The following is a 14,085-nucleotide window of genomic DNA, read 5'->3' on the forward strand; positions in this document are numbered from 1 at the left end:
ATTCCTCCCTAGTCATCTGTCCAAGTTTCCACTTCTTGTAAGCTTCCTTTTTGTGTTTAAGATCACCAAACACTTGTCTGTTAAACCAAGCTGGTCCCCTGCCATATTTGCTATTCTTTCTGCACATTGGGATGGTTTGTTCCTGTGCCCTCAATAAGGCTTCATTAAAATATAGCCAGCTCTCCTGGACTCCTTTCCCCCTCATATTAGCCTCCCAGGGAATCATGCCTATCAGTTCCCTGAGGGAGTCCAAGTCTGCTTTTCTGAAGTCCAGGGTCCATATTCTGCTGCTCTCCTTTCCTCAGGATTCTGAACTCGAACACCTCATGGTCACTGCTGCCCAGGTTGCCACCCACTTCTACTTCCCCTACCAATTCTTCCCTGTTTGTGAGCAGCAAGTCAAGAGGAGCACAGCCCCTAGTTGGTTCCTCCAGCACTTGCACCAGGAAGTTGTCTCCAACAGTCTCCAAAACCTTCCTGGATTGTCTGTGTATTGCTGTAGTGCTCTCTCAACAGATGTCAGGGTGATTGAAGTTCCCCATGTGAACCAGGGCCTGTGATCTGGAAACTTCTGTTAGTTGTCCGAGGAAAGCCTCTTCCTGGTCTGTGGTCTATAGCAGACGCCCACCAAGACATCACCCTTGTTGGTCTCGCCTCTAAACTTAACCCAAAGACTCGCAACAGGCTTTTCTCCAGTTTCATATCGGAGCTCTGAGCAATCATACCGCTCCCTTACATACAGTGCAACTCCTCCACCTTTTCTCTCCCCCCGTCCTTCCTGAACAGTTTATATCCATCCATGACAGTGCTCCAGTCATGTGAGTTACCCCACCAAGTCTCTGTTATTCCAATCACATCACAGTTCCTTGACTGTGCCAGGACTTCCAATTCTTCCTGCTTGTTTCCCAGGCTTCTTGCATTCATGGACATGCACCTAAGATAACTAGCCGGTTGCCCTACTTTATCAGTATGAATCAGGAGGCCTCCCCTGTTGCACCCTCCTCCTCGTGTTTCCTCCCAGTATTCCACTTCCCCACTTATCTCTGGGCTTAGTTCACCATCCCCTGGCGAACCTAGTTTGAAGCCCTCCTCACTAGGTTATAGCAAGCTTGCCTGCGAAGATGGTCTTTCCTCTCTTCGTTAGGTGGATTCCGTCCCTTCCTAGCAATCCTTCTCCCATGGTCGAACAATCCAAAGCCCTCTCTCCGACACCACCTGCGTAACTACGCATTTATCTCCACAATTCGATGGATCAAACTTACCCTCTTTGGTATGAGCAGGATGTAGCTTTCACAATCTTCATTCTTTTTTTTCCCCAATCCCAGGGCTCTCTGTGTTCATGGAAACCTTATGACAATTACACAGAATACAACTGCCTGACAGGATTACATTTTCAAAGAACGATGATTTACTTTGAATTATCCACCATACCCATTTTGTTCAGTTTAAACTCTCTACAGCATGCCAAGGGCAAGAGACAGTAAAATAAACTGTTGATATACATGTAGCTTTCTGTACATTCATTGTCAGACATCCCAAATATATCCCAATGTTGGAGGCAGAGTGCCACCACTTTTGCATGTGTAGCTGGGATTGCTATGACAACTAGTGGGTTTGAGTCTCCTGTCAGTTAGACCAGCGTAAACTACGCTGAAGTCAAATGAATTAGACATGGAAAACCTATGTAAATGAGGAGAGATCAATCAGATACCTAGCAGTTAAAGGCTTTGGTGACTTCTTACTTAAAATAGGGATCAATAGCATATTCTATATAATTCCTTTTCATATTTTGTCATGTTAAGTCATTTTATAATTATCATAAGAGATATTTGGGTATGGCCAACAAGACACTTCAGCAGCATTAACAGTCTGAACAACTTTATTGATGCAAAACAACAGATAATACAAATGTTCTTTAGTACTAGATGTTCTGTCAAAAAACTGGCACAAATATAACCAATTCCTTCAGCAGATAATCAAGTGTACAATTAGGGGATCCCTTCACCTGGGTATGTGGACTCCAGCCAGACAAGAATGAATCCAATACTTCATAAAAGTTTGACCTGGTGAATGACTAGTCGTCATCTTCACCAATACAGTCTCCTTGAGTGATTTGTCCAATTTAGCTTTAAATGACAAATATCATGGTTTCCCTCACTTCCCTTGGAAGAATATATCACTGTCTATACTTAGATTTTAAGCACTTTTAAATACATATTTCAATATTAGTAGTAGGGTCACATTTAAAAAAGAGCACAGCTCCCATTTAAGCACCTAAATAAAAGGCCTGATTTTCAAATGAACTTAGCACGTTGGCCATAAGCACCCCAATGGGAGCGGCCAGGTCTGGAATGCTTTTGAAAGTCTCGCTCCGATTCTGGGTGTCAAGCTCTTGAAAATCAAGCCCTAGACACCTGAAAATGTGTCCCTTACTTAGCTTTTTATTAAAAAAAAAAAAAAAGCACTGGGGTAAAGATTCTGTGCTGCACTTTAAGGGTATGTCTACACGAGAGCTGGGAGGGGACCATGCCTCCCAGCCAAGGTAGAGAGACATGTGCTAGCTCTTCCCAAGTTAGTGAGCTAAAAATAGCAGTGTGGATATTACAGCATGTGCAGCAACATGCACTAGCCATCTGGAGTACCAGCCCGCCTGACCCCTGGGTCCAAACTGAGGCATGCCTGCCTACCTGGGCAGGAAGGCATACTCCCAGTTGCAGTGTAGCTATACTCTAAAAGGCACAGCAGAGAACTCAGAGTGGGGAAGTGGGGCTAAGCCACCTTTGCACCCTCCTGATCTGGACTGACCCAGGAGTTTGTCTAAGTTACAGCAGCCTCCCTGTGGCAGTCGTGTGCACCTCAAAGCTGCATTCTGCAGCCCCACCTCTGACCTGCCTCACCTGCCCCCAATCACACCTGGCATACTTCCGAAACCAGGACTTGTGAGAGGGCTTTTGGACGGCAGCCATACGGTGGTCAAGACAGAGCCTGCACTAGGAAATTCCTCCTTCAGTTGGCTCCAGGGCTTTTAGGGCCTATTTAACCCTCTCCAGCCCTTGTACATGGTGCTGGGGTGGGGATTTCACCCCATATATGCAAAAGAAGATAACCGAAAATATTAAAAATAACTAGTGCAATTTGTCCCAAGTGGAAGTTCTGACCAATAGAAACTGCAAAAGCCTGACTCACTATAGCATTTAGTTACAGCTAACGATTTGGCAGGGTTGACTTGTTTTTAATAAGTTACAAACAATGTGATAAGAGCCGCTTCCAGCTTTGTTATTCAATTGCTAAAACTTTTGGCTTTGGATAGTAAATTACTAATGCTAGATTTTCTGTGGGGTGGAGAGCTGAAAGACGGCAGTACAATTGAAAATGAAAAGATATAGATTTGGGTAAACTTTCACTTTCATTTACTGTGTCCATATGTTGCACGCCAATTCATTGTGTAAAAGCTGCCTCCTCAGTTCGTCTGTCATTTTTTTGTTTCATATTTATCCATGAAATCGGCCCTTTTCCAGAATTCATAAACAAGGCATTTCTTTGTCCCTGTTTAAATACATCAGGGATGTAGTAGAGGACTTTTTTCAGGTCATAATACCTGTCCCTGATTTATGGTAACTGAAAGCCACCACAAAACTTTCTGGGTTAAATGTTCCTGGCCAGTGCTTTCCATAAGATATTTTCACAAGAGAACAATAACAGCTTTCTTTAAAGGGCCTTTTTTCAAATTTTACAGTGCTTTCCAAAAATAAAACATTCAGCTAATATATTCCTGCCATTTCTCTGGAGTAATTATAATATATGATGGGACTGCTTGATTATAGTTTAGCCAAATCTTATTTCACTAACTAAATTTGGGATCTCAGGACTTATTGGCCTTTGATAGTTCTTCAGACAATCCCTTATCATCTTTCCATTGCTCCATCTGTTAATCAAGCCATACGTGCAGATCTACTCATATATATTTTAGTTGAAGACATTTGTAATTATGTAATAGTATTTTGTGTAACTCATACTAACCAGTGCACTCATACTGGACTTGCACATCAAAGCCTGTCCTACTTAGTTAGTACCTTTCTACATTTCGAGCTCTAGGTACTTTTAGAATTTATCCTCTGCAGTGCTCAGATGTAGTCCACTGATAATATATTGGCCTACATTCCTTTGAAATCCATATAGCCAATTTGCTGCTGGTTCTCATTTCTTGGCTGCCTTTCTCCATAACATTTAATAATGAGCCTTTAATTAGAGCGTTCAAAAGGGGGTGATGAAATGGGTTTGCTACCATTTTTTTTAAAAATAGAAACAGACCATCTTCATTTGATGTTTATCCTGAATGTATATGAGTTCACATTTGATCTGGAAATCAGATTAGAAATATTACCAGAAAAAAAGTTCACTGGTACTTTCAGGTTTTGGTGGGGTTAAAAATTATTATAAGAATAACCTTTTTTATGAACTAAAGTACAATAAGCTACACAACCAAATTGTTTAGTGTTCTAACAACAACAAAGCCATACACAGCCATGTCCACGTGGCTACATGTTGACTAGGCCGTAGCTGCGGGAGCCGCTGGGTTGCCAGAGTCTACGTTCTTCTTTGCAATGTCAGCAGTAATGTGCACTGCTAAAAACGGCCTGAGATGGGTGTTTTAAGTAACATTTGGAGATTAGTTCATTTGGCTCCAAACACAGCCTCAAACACACTGAATTCTCGTTAGATCCACTAGCACAAAATGAGTTGTCATATGGAAAGTGGATAGATACACAACACATGCAAAAAAAATATAATGTCCAAGATCTCCAAAAGTGACTCATAATGTTGGGTGTCTCCATTTTGGGGCATCCAAGCTGACACATGTTCAAGGGGCTTGATTTTCAGGGGGAAAGGGCACAGTATTGTCTGAAGAATCAGACCCTCTTTCAAGCATCACAAGTTTGGCATCTGAAAATGGAGGCAACCAAAATCAATTGTAACTTTTGAAAATCTTGGCCTTTAGCCTCATACACTGTTGATGATTCAGCCCCACAATCACCTGAAATCATACACTTTCCCAAGCACAGCTCTCAAGGTAGAATTTAGCCCTGTGACAGGACATTGAACCTAATCTGGAAGGTTTTTATGCCCTGGTTATCTTTCATATACTTTTTTCAAACACGTTGAGCAAGGTAGATTTTCAGATAATGCCCTCTAATAAAGACATACCTTAAAGGAACTGAACCTCCAAACAGACAACTGGTACTGCAGCCCATAAAGAATTTCAGCTATCAGCTGTATGCAGTTAGTGAAACAGGAGGCCCTAAAACACTATCAAAATGTACTAAAAATTAAAGAAAATATCAGACATGAGAAATTGTTAGAAATAAAATTGGAACACCTCTCTCCCCCCCCAAAAAAATCCAGCTCCAGCCCCACTAAATAGGACTTAAAACAACAGTATTCAGTGTTTGGGGACTTCACAAAATAAGCCCCCATGTTAGATACATGCATTGCATGCTATCATGTATTCCAGATATGAAAGAGTTAATTATCTAACAATGTATGCAATATATTCTGGCCTACTGTAGCTCCTTTTAGTGGTTGGCACCAACACCTACACAACCTACTACTAGCTTACAGCGAAAGGAGTCCTGCTTTCAGTACAAATGGAAGAAGACTCATGCTTATGGGCTGACGGAGGTTCCTGTCCGGTTCCCTCCGATGAACTTGGTGTCTGTATCTATAGACAGCCATGGCTTGTTCCATATGCATGCAAGTTAACTTGGAATCCCAGGGTCTGTTCTGGTCAAGTGCTGAGTGCCCACAGCTCCCAATGAAATCAAAAGTTCCAGTTGTGCAGCACTTACACAATCAAGACATGTGAGTTGCTGTGTTCTTATTTATTTATTTAGATTATGGTCCCATAGCTCTTGGCCCCACTGATGTACATTTAAAAGCACAATTATGTTGGAGTTGTATGGTGGGTAGAAGTGCCGAGGAGCAGCTAAAGGTGATGCTTTGATGAAACAGATGTTCTTCCTCTCACTTGTGCTTAAATAATTACTCTGCAAAGAGATGTGCAGATGATTTGTCCATCTCAGCCAGGAAAGTTAGTGCAATTCACCATTAGGAATGTAGCTAAAAGCAGAGAACATGCTACACAGAGAGATTTGGTATAGAATTTACTTAGGTCCTTCCATAATCTCCATGTTTCATTGCCCAGATCCTGCTAGCCCTTTCTCCATTCCCAATGGTCCATCTGGCCTCAAGGGATTTACCAGACCTTTCATCCTGCTTGGTAGCATTCCCTACCTTTAATACACCTTATTAAAGAAGCCCTTACAGTCTCTTCTTCCCATAAAGGATAGGAAGATCCATACAATTTTTGCATTCTTCCAGGGGCTTCCCTCCTCGGATTCACTGCAAAAAGTAGCCAGCCAAAGCTACTAATGTTGCACTGCTCTAGTCAGATATTTGTTACCAAGTGAAATGAGTAAATAACTGTAATTTCCTGTTCTGTTTCCATAACATCAGAATATTCTTTGGAACAGTGTACCCCATCTGTTACGAATGGTAATGTAGGTGATATGTTATTTTTTACTTCCTGAAAAATGTATTTGATTTTTAAAAAATCCTCTGTTTTTTGACAATATTGACTATAACAGGCTAGTTGGTTTCCAGAGGCTTTTTCTTGACAGATTGCCACAGATCTACTCCTCTGCACTATACAAAAAGAAAAAGAAATCCTTTTAAATTGCTGGCATCCAATCACTTTGAGGACAGAATGAGTACTTTTAACTGCAGTTGATATTCCTGACTGGATCTCATCAATCCACAGAAATTTGTTCTTTTCATACCTTCTGGGTGTTTTAAGATACAGAAAGAAAACTACCTATTACCTTCAAAAAAAAAAAAAAAAAAAAAGAAAGAAAGAAAGAAAAGGGAAGCCTCACCTTATTAGCATCAGGCAGTAGCATTCAAAGGAAATTGTGCACCAACAATTACTTTATTAAGTTGGTCCTAGTAGGTTAGGAAGTAGCAACTACTGTAAATTCTAATCTAATTCATACTAGATTAAAAGAGGGGAAAATCTAAATGTTTTTGACAAGATACCATATTTACTGTACAACCACATTCTGCATTTCTTTACTTCTAAATCACAAAAAATCCAGATATCAGATGACAAACTAACAAAGGCCCAATGATGTCATAAAATTGCACAACTGATATTCTCCCTTCTGAGAACCACAAAGGGGGTGAAAAGTAAGTTCAATTTTGCTCTGAATTTGTATTAACTACACAGGAATTCATTGGTATGAGAGCATTGTAATCAGGTATTCGGCTGCATGTGTATGTTCTCCCTGTGTGCTGTCCCAGACAGCTTGCACAGCAGACCTCGAGCAAACTGCCCAATGACCACAAGATCCATTAAGGTGCGAAGGTGCCCGGCCAGGTTTATTGTCGACGAAGTATGGTAATAGCACCTGGCAGACTCTACGAGGATACTAAGACATGTATGCCCATAACAATGGACACAGCTCAGTGAATGGTGGGACTTTCCAAGGCTGATGTTACAGCATCAACCAGGCAAACTTAGCTGATTCTGTACATCACTATCAGAAGTGCTGCTTTTCAGCAAGGGACAAACCCTAAGGTTTAAGTGTTGTTAAGGATTTTAGGATTGGCCCCCAGTTTAATGTGTTTCAGTAGCAGGACAAGGGCATATTTTCTTTTATGTCATGCGTCTTTTTAATCTTGGATCTCCCATTTGAACTGCAGAAATCTATCCTCTAGACATAGCCCATCTAGGATTAAGAAACGGTGTATTGTACCACCCTAATCTTGCCTTTCACTGACTTATTCATACCAGTATCATTCTTAGAAGTAAATTTCACGGCATGTTCCTTTTGTTAGCTTTTCAAGAAAAGGAGTCGCAATACAGCAGCAGGTCAGGTTTGGAAGTGCTGAAGAAGGCCAGGAATTTAAATGGCTAATTGGAAAGGTTGTGGAGCAGAGGAAATACCCATCTGAGCTTCCAGAAAAGCCACAAATACAGCCAAGAAGGGTCTGGTGTCAGCTCATAAGCAAAGAAGCATGAAATAAAGTTCTTAATTCAGAACAGAAGCTCAATCCAAAATTTTCTAACCTGAAAAGTACCAAACAGCGCTACATAGAGATTTGCCAACCACCAAAATACCTGGGTAATACGGGGCTAGATTAAGTATTGTCATATGAACACAACTGCAATAACGTTATCTCCTTCCCACTTCCAAGAAAGCTGAGAACAAAAGCTGAAGAAAGAAGTGAGACTATTTAAAATATTCTTAATGATGCAGTATTAGGTCCCCTCCAAATCAATCCCAAATTAAACATCTCACATGGAACTAAGGGTGTACACATTACACTGCATGGCAGCCAGATAATTTTGTACTTGCTAAAGTTGGTAGTGGATGTCTCTCTTTTAGAGGGTGGGGGGATCCAGGCATTGTTCTAGACATAAAGAATGGGATGGCACCTTGCACTAAAGTAGTCTCAGCAATTGAACTTGAATGAACTAACACTCTAACGTCACCCAAACTCAGAATCCAGTCATCCTTTCTGCGGCTGTATTAGAAACTGTATTGGTTCAAATTAAATGGGCACAAGTAATGTAATATTCATTGTGTTGCTACACAAAACAGCTGCTTTGCGTCCTTTAGTTCTTATTTGTAGAACAGCAAAATGTAATATTCATTTTCTCGACATATAACATCTGCTACAAGTTCATTAGTTCACACAAGAATGTAAGATTTTTAACAATTCATTCAAAGGGACGGTTGAATGGGCAGTGGGAATTGGCTGTTCTTAGGTGAGCATTCCCTAATGGGAATAGGTACAGCAACAGCAATGTCATGTCCCTTACTAAATTGTGGTTATTATATAATCTGCAGTGCCTGTACCGTACCATAGCATTGTCTCCAGCCAACATTCCCCACACTTGAGATTTGAAATCCACTAAAGTAGCCTATAACAGTTGACTGGTGCAAGGGCATTTAGACATAGAACTAACACACACTCACAGTGGCAAGGTCTTGTAAGGACGATGTCAAATAATATAATATCTATCCAGTGTATCCTAGAGAGATAGTACCAGGATAGTATATAACAGGGGTCGGCAACATTTGGCATGCGGCTCGCCAGGGTAAGCACGGCAGGCGAGCCGTGTGCCGAACGTTGCCAACCCCTGGTATATAATATTAGGAGTAGGAGTGAAGAGGTTATTTTATTTGGCACTCGTGTGACTGTTCCTGGAATACTGTGTCCAGTTTTGATGCTCTCAATTCAAGAAGGATGATAAATGTTTTTGACAAGATACCATAGGTTGATAAACTTGAGAGGGTTCAGAGAAGATCCACAAGAATGATTAAAAGATTAGAAAACTTGCCTTAGAGTGATAAAGGAGGTCAACAAGCTCACTCTATTTAGCTTACCAAAGGTAAGGCTAAGTGGTGACTGGATTATAGTCTATAAGTACCTACACGGGGAACAAATATTTAATAATGGGGTCTTCAGTTTAGCAGAGAAAGATTAACATGATGCAATGGTGGAAAGTCAAAGCTAGACACATTCAGATTGGAAATAAAGCATAATGTTTTAATGCTGACAATAATTAACCATCAAACAACTTACCAAGAGTCATGGTGCATTCTCCATCACTGACAATTTTTAAATCAAGATTGGATTTTTTTTTCTAAAAGATATCTTTAGGAATTATTTTGAGGAGGTTTTATGGCCTGTATTATACAGGAGGTCAGACTAGATGAGGTCCCTTCTAGAAACCAAGATGAGACAATGAAGCTTTTGGGCTGAGATGAATCTCTGCATCCAAATTCCCTAGCAACCATTCACAAATACAAAATAAATTATATTAAGGGGGAATATGGTTTAATATAAGATTGATTATATGACTTGAATCACAGCAACTTACCAGTAGCTGTGTTCATCCTGGTACTCTCTCTTTCTCCTCCAACCTTTCTCATTCTCCAGGGAGGAACATTAAACACTTGCGCCATAAAAACTTGCAGACCTGGGTAGAACTCATGTGCACTTCAATTTTAGTGTAAAATCAGGTTTCTACCTGTCCTGCTTTCACAACCCTATTTTTAACTCTCATAAATTGATATTCCCTTCCTTTTTCTAATTTGATTTGTATCTAGCTAAAGTTGTGCAAATATAGCTGACTGTATTAGCCTTTCTGGAATATCTGAGCAGGGCCCAAACATCTCCATAGCAACTTGATATTGCTACACCTCCTTGGTAACCAATTTAACATAATTATTTATGATATTCACCTGTATTATGGCTTCAGGGCTGAATATTTTAAAAGTCTATCACTCTCAATTGCATTTACTTGTTTTACAAGCAAATGACCCTATGAATATACACATTTTCTATTGTTCAATATAATATCAAATAAGCTCCCTTTTCATGTATACTGTTAACAACATTGTCAATTATTAGATAGCCCCTAATATGTTTGTGTGCTTTTCCCAAAGATAATGCAAAGTAAGGATGAAAAAGATTTGTGGGAAAAGTCTGCAGCTTTATTACGGGCAAGATTAAAAATACAGAATCAGAAATAACAACTACATTTACAAAAAATATTAAACTTTTCATGCTATTTATATGCCCCACATTTGAGATCTTCAGCTTCCTATCCCAACAAAAAGCCACACACTAGTCTGCAGCAGCCCCCTATGCCAGGGTTCAAAGTCCACCTCTGCCACCCATTGAATTTCCCTATTTGTAACTAGCTCTGATCATGTCAACAAGTAAAGAATGGCCTGAATCAACACTCTGGATCCAAACACACTGAACTTTGGGGAAATTCACATCTGGATCTCTCGTAGCAGAGCAATATCCCAGATATATTGGCTTGAAGCACCCAGGGGCTAACTACCACTTCGGTAATGACGTCTCTTTAGCCATCAGTTGCAGGACTGAAGCTTGTGCGTGAAAAAAACTGGTCAAAGCAAAGATTGTAGGATCTTTCTCTTTGGCTTGCTAAATATCATCCCTATATTTTTATACACAAAAGATATTTTGATATATTACATTTGCCCAGAATGTATCTTACTTTTGACCTTTTCTGCTCCTTTAGGTTCTAGGTATAAATGTGGTGTGAAAGCTGCAACAGCAGAAAAACAACAGCTAAATATATAACAGATGCACAAGCGCATCTCAGTTTTAATAAATTATGTGACCAGGAGAGTGAATAAATGTGCTGACAGACCACATTGGCGGGACAGGTGGGAAAAGCTTATGAAAAACACTAACTCTTTGGACAATGACAAGAATGTCTAATATATATATATATATATATTAAGGCATTCTAAGGTCAGAGTGAATTAGGAGGAAATGGACTTGTACCATGCTCCATTTGTTGCATCTTAAAACCATTCTTATTAAATAAAATATGTCTTTTTCTGCCCTCCTCCAAAACTCCTCCAAAACTTTTATTTAAATTTCCAACATTAAGACTTATTTGTTTCTCAGGAACATTTAGTCATGCATTTTTGACATCTCCAAGAGCAGAGTTAGTACATGCATACTCATGTGAAACAGAGTTAGTACATGCTTACTCATCTCATCCACATACATAGGTAGTGTTCTGCAAGAATCATTTCTATTTGAGGGGCTGACAACATCTTACAGAGTATGCCAGTTTCCTGTAAAGCAGACACAATCCACTCCACTGGAAGAGTTATATATATGTACTATCTATAGGGTACCATGAGCATTTATACTGCTTTACAAAATATTTGGAAGGCAATATCCTTCACCCAGAGGAGATTGCAAGCTAACATCCTGATCCTGCAAGAACACCATGCCTGATCCCTGCATTCACGTGGTTTTCATTGCCTCTGATCAATGTGACTATGTCTAGAAGTCAGCACATTGCCCAGTCATGTGGTGAGGGGAAGCCCCTTCCAAGAGAAAGGGGTTGTGCCACAGAAAACACAAAGCCTCGAAGGGAAGAAGGAGACCAAGGGAACAATTAGCACTGAGGATGAAGAGGCTATGGGAAGAAATGAAGTCAGAGATGAAAATGGGTGCTTTGCTGTGCAAAGCCTGGAAGGCAAAAAACTAAGAACTATAAGCTGATGAGGAAGAAGAGAAGATGCTAGTTACATGGGCCTCATTCAAAGCTCACTGAAGTCATCAGAGAGACTCCCAGTGGACCTAGATCGGCTCCATAATCACAATCTGAAAGCACCATAGAATCACTGCTTCGCCAAAACAGTCAAATAAATCTGTGCGCTGTTAAAAAGTGGGCTCTTAAATCCCCCTCATTTCCACAATGCTCTTCCTTTAAAGGGTAAAGCCAGTGTACAGCAAGTACAGCTCCTGTGAGGTTTAAATATAATCTTATCGCACCCTATTCAGTTTCTGAAATCTTCTCCAGGGGAAACATAAAACATCTGCTTCATGTGTGGGTTCACAGTGCAGAGCCAACTTGACTCCTTTCTTTTGTGTGAGCATGTGTATGGTTCTAATAATGTCTAAGCTTTTTACTGTAGCAATTATCTAAGCAAACACTAAACCCTGCACAATTTCCTCCCTCTCATTAGTTCTTTGTTACAGCTAGCATCTTCTTGCCGCCCACTGATACACATTTAATTCTGAAATTTGATTGTTCAGTTAAGAACAGTTTAGGGGATGGTAGCCAACCTTTTACAGCTCTTACCAGAAAGGAGTTTTCTGGAGCAAATTGTTTTTAAGAAGTAATTGTTATCTGCGCAAACGGATGTTCAGTGCTTCAGCAAAATGTAACATGTTCACTCAAACTGAATTCTCAAGAAACGTAAATCTATTTGATTTGTTTGATGCCATGTGAATGAGACAATCATGCCAATGGAAGAGATTCACCCATATTTGTACTGGGGAGAACCGAAGAATGGAGATGCATTTGTATTCTCAACAACTAAAGGTCAATGGCAACGATTTCTCATCGGCTTCTTTATGCATTTCTGGAGAGGGCAGTTTTGGCCTGAATTGAACCATAAAAGATTTTTGAATTTAACACTGAATTATTTTTCAATTAGCAATGGACAGTGTTAGACAAGTTACAGCTATGTAGCTTGGAGCTTAACGTGTCCTGCTACATTTGCATTCCTGTATCTTGCATTAAAGACAACTGACCAAGATGACAGAATGCCACATACAGTGTAGCAGTACCCTGTATGACTTTGAATATGAAGAACTGTGATCTAGTAAAAAAATAATATAAGGTAGGGAGACATGTTCAAACAATTATATAAATATTTTATCAGCCCATCAGGTCACAAGTGAAGGCATAATGGTTATTGCTTATTTTAAGTGGTTAGTACACCTTGGACGGTAGTGGGTCCAATCATGAAGTCCTTATTTAGGCAAAATTACAATGACACTTATTTCTAAGGAGTCCATAACTCACAACACTGAGCCCTATGTTTAAATTGGGCGTCTTCCATTATAGTTGAAAATATAGCCAAAACACGTGTGGACTGTGGCCCCTTGGTTGGTACATGAATCTACCATCTAATTAAGGGCTGTTTCAAAGCCCTTTGAAATCAGTGGCTAGACTCCCATTGATTTCAGTGGTCATTGGACCAAGTCCGTTGTTTCTAAATACACACACGGAAGGTACTGACATTTTGTTCTTTTTAAATAAAATTTGTTGTGTGCTTGTCTGAAAAACAAAATATTAAAAAAAAAAGAACAGGAGTACTTGTGGCACCTTAGAGACTAACAAATGTATTAGAGCATAAGCTTTCGTGGACTACAGCCCACTTCTTCGGATGCATATAGAATGGAACATATATTGAGGAGATATATATACACACATACAGAGAGCATAAACAGGTGGGAGTTGTCTTACCAACTCTGAGAGGCCAATTAATTAAGAGAAAAAAAACTTTTGAAGTGATAATCAAGCTAGCCCAGTACAGACAGTTTGATAATAAGTGTGAGAGTACTTACAAGGGGAGATAGAGTCAATGTTTGTAATGGCTCAGCCATTCCCAGTCCTTATTCAAACCGGAGTTGATTGTGTCTAGTTTGCATATCAATTCTAGCTCAGCAGTC

The sequence above is a fragment of the Malaclemys terrapin genome, chromosome 9 (assembly GCF_027887155.1).
Source record: "Malaclemys terrapin pileata isolate rMalTer1 chromosome 9, rMalTer1.hap1, whole genome shotgun sequence".
NCBI classification, from domain to species: domain Eukaryota; kingdom Metazoa; phylum Chordata; order Testudines; family Emydidae; genus Malaclemys; species Malaclemys terrapin.